This window comes from Gadus macrocephalus, chromosome 6 (genome assembly GCF_031168955.1).
Source record: "Gadus macrocephalus chromosome 6, ASM3116895v1".
NCBI lineage: Eukaryota > Metazoa > Chordata > Actinopteri > Gadiformes > Gadidae > Gadus > Gadus macrocephalus.
The window spans coordinates 5,554,274-5,560,077 of record NC_082387.1 but is presented as its reverse complement, the minus strand read 5'-3'; positions in this window follow the sequence as shown (position 1 = coordinate 5,560,077).

Sequence of the window (5,804 nt, the reverse complement as noted above, 5' to 3'; positions counted from 1 at the left end):
CGTTCAATGGGATTTACGGAACGCCAAATAAAACACAACAGAAACTGTATTTCGCTACGATACTTGATGATGTTGTTAATACCGGAATTGGCCTCTAAACATGCGCTGATCACGTCAACGCACAACATTTTTCTTTTATCAGCCGATCCGCGGATCACTTGCGTCCCGAACCGTGATGGTTGATCCGTACGGATCACGGGAAACCCGTGAACCGTTGCACCACTACTAAAGAGCCATCTCTCATTCATCGAGTGGACTCATTGGTTTGCGAATGACCACAAAGATGCTCCCATAGGCAGATTGCTGCATTGCATTCACCACTTATTCAAATTGTAGAGGTTGAAGCAGTCTTCATTGTGGTAACTTGCCATTACACTGTCATGTGTTTTATAAATACGCCATCAGTAACATTTAAATTGAGTTGATGTGGACGGCTCTTTTTTTTGTCCGATTTTTCAGTGTTCAGTGCTTGTTTGTGAGATATGCATTGTTTGAAAGGAAAGCCTTTGATTTTGTTTAATTTTAATACTCATTCATTCATTTTATCGAGTCTCCTCGGGAGTAACGGTGGGTCACCATCGTCATTCCTTTCGATAGCTTATACAGACAGGGGACGCCACACCTCTCTGCCCAGAGCAGTCAGGGTGGGGCGTCTCGCTCAGGGATCGAACTAGCAACCTTCCGGTCACCAGCCAACCCGCTCTACCTCTACCTCTAACTGCAATTTTAATATGCCTTTCATCAACAGTGGTTTGGGGTTTTTAATAACAACAATTAAAGTGCTTAACTACTGGTGAACGATGTTGCAGAACATATATGGTACAAGTTTGTGTTGATTGCATGAAAAAGGGAATAACCAGTTACAACTTATATGGTAAGACCGTGGTCAGGGCCGTTGCTACAATTCCTGGGCCCCTAGACAAGATTTACTGCTGGGCCCCCCTGCGCGGAATTATTGAGGGGGGGGGGGGGGGGGGGGGGTGGAGGAAGGAGCAATTGTTGACCGGGTGGAACAATTGTTGACGGGGGGGGGGGGGGGAGGTACTATGGGCTAGTGATAAAGTAATAATTTACATTTTTTTTTTTTTTGTGGGCCCCCCCTGGGCTGTGGGCCCCCTGAAACGTCATCACCTTTCACCCCTTATCGACGGCCCTGACCGTGGTAATACCATGGAAACAAAAAAAGCTTCCTTTTACACTACAGTTTCAGCTTACTTAGTGGGTAAATTGTCATGTTTTACTTAGTAACGTCGCAGAACGTACATGGTACAAGTTTGTGTTGACTGCATGGAAAAGGGAATAATGTATTACAAATTATATGGTAGGAACCTGGTAATACCATGGAAACAAACAAGGCTTCCTTTTACAGTACAGTTTCAGCTTACTTACTGGGTAAATTGTCGTGTTTTACTTGGTAACGTCGCAGAACGTACATGGTACAAGTTTATGTTGACTGCATGGAAAAGGGAATAATGTATTACAAATTATATGGTAGGAACCTGGTAATACCATGGAAACAAACGAGGCTTCCTTTTACAGTACAGTTTCTGCTTACTTACTGGGTAAATCGTAGTGTTTTACTTGGTAACGTCGCAGAACGTACATGGTTCAAGTTTGTGTTGACTGCATGGAAAAGGGAATAATGTATTACAAATGATATGGTAAGAACCTGGTAATACCATGGAAACAAACAAGGCTTCCTTTTACAGTACAGTTTCAGCTTAATTACTGGGTAAATTGTCGTGTTTTACTTGGTAACGTTGCAGAACGTACATGGTACAAGTTTGTGTTGACGGCATGGACAATGGAATGTATCTATTATAAATTATATGGGAAGAACCTGGTAATACCATGGAAACAAACGGCTTCGTACCAAGTATTTAAGAAGATGTACCATGACACTAGAGGAAAACTTCCTGCGGAGGTTGTTACAAGGTAAGTAATTCCATAGTGGTAAATCGAATAAACCCTTTCTAAATGGGTGTAGCTATGAATAATATCTAAGAAAAAGTAATTTATTGGAAAGTACTATGCTAATTTCTAGATAGTACATCATAAAACTTGGGCTGTTACCAACATAAACCTTGGATAACTACAATTGTAACTTGAATTAATAGGTGTTTCTAAGAATTGGTTGCATAATTTCGTAGGAAGTACACAATATCGGAGTTATTACCAACCTAATTCCTCTGTATTTACCTTCTTATTACCAGTGGTAATTACACAGTAATACATTATAATTTACTGGATAATTCCTCTGTATTTACCTTCTTATTACCAGTGGTAATTACCCAGTAATACACTATGATTTACCATGTATTTACCGGGTAAGTACCTCTGTATTTACCTTCTTAGTACCAGTGGTAATTACCCAGTAATATACTATGATTTACCATGTATGTACCGGGTAAATACCTAGTAATTAGGGGACTGTAAAAGGAAGGGTTACCGGTTAAGTTAGGCTATAGTATTGGACATTATGGGGAAAGGTGCACTGTTCAGTGCCGGGAAACATCTACACCCCCTGTATATTGTGTTTGAGGTTTTGTTTATTTTTTTGTTTATTGATTTATTTTAAGCTATGCTTTGATTGAATATGTACATGCAGAATGAAAGGAATTAAGACCGCTATGGTAGAATTGTCAGGAGTTAGGGGGATGCCACACACAGGCACAGAGGGGCAGCCCACGGGGGGTCTTATTGGTCCTGACTGTAGAGAAAGTTAGCTAGAGAGCTGCATATGGAGAAGTGTGGTTATCCGACCGTATGTTTAATGTGTTACAGGTGAGCCTAATATGACAATTTACTGTGTATTCTTCATCATTATTATTATCATTATTTTGCATGTGTCTTAGTGGTCCTGACTGTAGAGAAAGTTAGCTAGAGAGCTGCATATGGAGAAGTGTGGTTATCCGACCTTATGTTTAATGTGTTACAGACCGACGACAATAAATACCACGAAAGATCATCCCCTGTCTGATTAATCCAACCATAAGTGTGCTACACCTGCAGTTACACTCCCACCATTAGACAACATATGATTTCTAACAGACTTAACATAGTGAACAGCGTCTTTCACCTCTTCTGCAGATAGAGATCTTCTCTTGCAAACTCTCCAGGTGGCGGTTAAATGATTGACGATTTCATTGTCAGAATATGATTTGGCGTCAAAGGTTCTGGTCCTGATGGATCTGTGGTCAACGGTTGACTATTCACTATAGGCATTACTTCATATAGGAAGGTTCTCAGTGAAGAACTTTATTTTTGCAGACTGGTCTAGGATGGATGTAAGGACACTTCGGACCATTCGTATCCGCCTCTCCCAGACACCACCCATGTAACAGGAAACAGGTGGGTTCATGACAAAGCTACATCCCAGTTCTTTCACACGTTCTTGCTCGATTTCTTTCATAAGTTCCTTGAATTCATTCCGTGCACCCACGAAAATGAGAATCAAAAATTGAGGCCACTGTTGACGATACTCCTCTTCTGGTAAAGGGATTTTCCTTTACCTCGACTCTGAACTGGAACTTATCTGAGCTAAGGCACCACTGGACCCCAAGAGCCTTTTCTATCTTGGGTTCTCCAAGGTCCAAGTCCAGGTTGGTAGCACCCTCTGCGCATTCTTTCTTTTGGATCATTGCAAGAACCTCCTTGCTATTGGTAAGGAATTTGTGTAAGCGGAGCGTACCAGTGCAGCAGAGATCCCTTGCTTCTTTGACCAGCTGGATGGCTTCTGCTTCATTGTCCACACTTGCCAGTCCATCGTCAATGTAAAAGGTGCGTTGGATAAACCTCATGGTGGCTTCGTTAAATTTGCCTGCTCCTTGTGCAGCGAGGTGCTTAAGCCCGAAGATTGCACATCCTGGCGATGAGGCAGCACCAAATAAATGAACCTTCATGCGATACACTGATGGGGGAGCTTCCAGATTACCTCCCTCCCCCCACAGGAATCTGAGGTAGTCTTGGTCCCTGGGTGCAACATGAAACTGATGGAACATACGCTCCACATCACACATGATGGCTAGTCGCCCCTTACGGAAATGACACAAGACCCCTATGAGGGCATTGCTAAGGTCTTGCCCAGTGAGTAGATGTTTGTTCAGTGATGTGTTCCGATATTTTGCTGAACAATCAAAGACGACGCAAATCTTTCCCAGCTATTTGGGATGATAAACGCCATGGTGAAGGATATACCATACTGTCCGATTGCTCATATCCATCTCTTGAACCTTTTCAGCATCATCTATTGTGATCATGTCCTCCATGAAAGCCACATAATCCTTGTGGTATTGTTCATCCTTGGACAAACGTTTCTCTGCGTACGCTCTGTTGATTTTCTGCGTACGCTTTGTTGTTTGGCAGACTTGGCCTTTCTTCCTTGAAAGGCAATGGCATTTCGTAGTGTCCATTAGGCTTCTGCTTGATGCCCTCATTAATCTTTACTTCTTGTGACATTGAAACTTCTTCACTGGTCCTCTCAGGGAAATCTGACTCAAAGACTTTGATTAGGTCTGCTGGAGTCATCATTTCTTTGACTTTGACAAAATGGACTTCAGATTTGAGTTCAACTGAAGACTTGATTGCTGGTATGACTTGCTTTGTGATGATACGGTGACTCATGCCTATTTCATCGTCATGTTCAAGGCCAGCATTGCTGTAGCCAATGATGCTCCAACCCAACGCAGACTTGAGCGCATATGGCTGGTCCTCACTGCCACTAATGACGTCTCTGGGGAGAAGGGCTTGGGGGCAGTTATAGCATATCAACAATCTTACTTCACAGTCAAACTCTGGAGACATTTCATGCTCTAGATGTTCTAAGTGAGGCCAAAACTTTGCAGTTGTACTTGTGGGTATATGAGATCTATTTGCTGGTATATAATCCCTGGTATATAGATGTTGGGAGTTTGATTATATTTTCAGAGTTAATTCCTCTTACTCGTTGACTGCTCAAACTTTGGCTGGATACAACCTTTGTGATTGATGTTATCGTTGACACTGTTATACTGGCTCCTTCTTGACATTCAATGCCTCGGCTGTATCCTTTAATATGAAGGTGGTGTCACTCTGAGTGTCAAGCAAGGCATACACTATAACTTCTTTGTCTGGTTCAGCTAATGTGGAGACATAAACTGGGACAACAGTAGATGTATGAGTGGTACTTTTCTCTTGAACGACTCTGTTGGAGGTAGCTTGCGGTGTGGACTCTTTAATTTTGGCTTCCTTGGTTTCATTAGATTGTTCATTAACGGTTTCTCATCTTTTTGGCTTCCTTGGTTTCATTTGATTTTTCATGTTCGATTTCTCTTCTTTGTCCTTCATTGTACACCCATCGATCTTGATGCAAGCATGTAGGTTGGTTTTGTCCACATGAGTCACATATGCTCCTAGATGTACAGGCTTTGGAGTTGTGGCCAGTCTTAAGGCAGCCAAAACACAAATCTTCAGTTGCAAAAATTGAACCAATTCTTCAACTGACCTTTCCATCATTTTGAAACATTTATGGAGAGTATGACCTTGCCTCGTACAGAAAATGCACATGATGCTCGTCTTCTCACTTGAGCTAGTGGTGAAAGCCCTAGCACTGGGTTTCTGATTTTGTGGGTATTCCCCTTCCTTTTGCTTAGCTTCTTGTTCTGTTAGTTTTATTGCTGAAAAAGATGTGACTGGGTTGCATGCAATTTGAGCCTCAAGGTTGAGAAACTGCATGAAGCAACTGAAATCAAGGAACAGTTTGTGTTCATCTTGGTACATAGTGACTTTTCTGTTCCAAAGTTTTCCACACAGTCATTAAGAGCTTG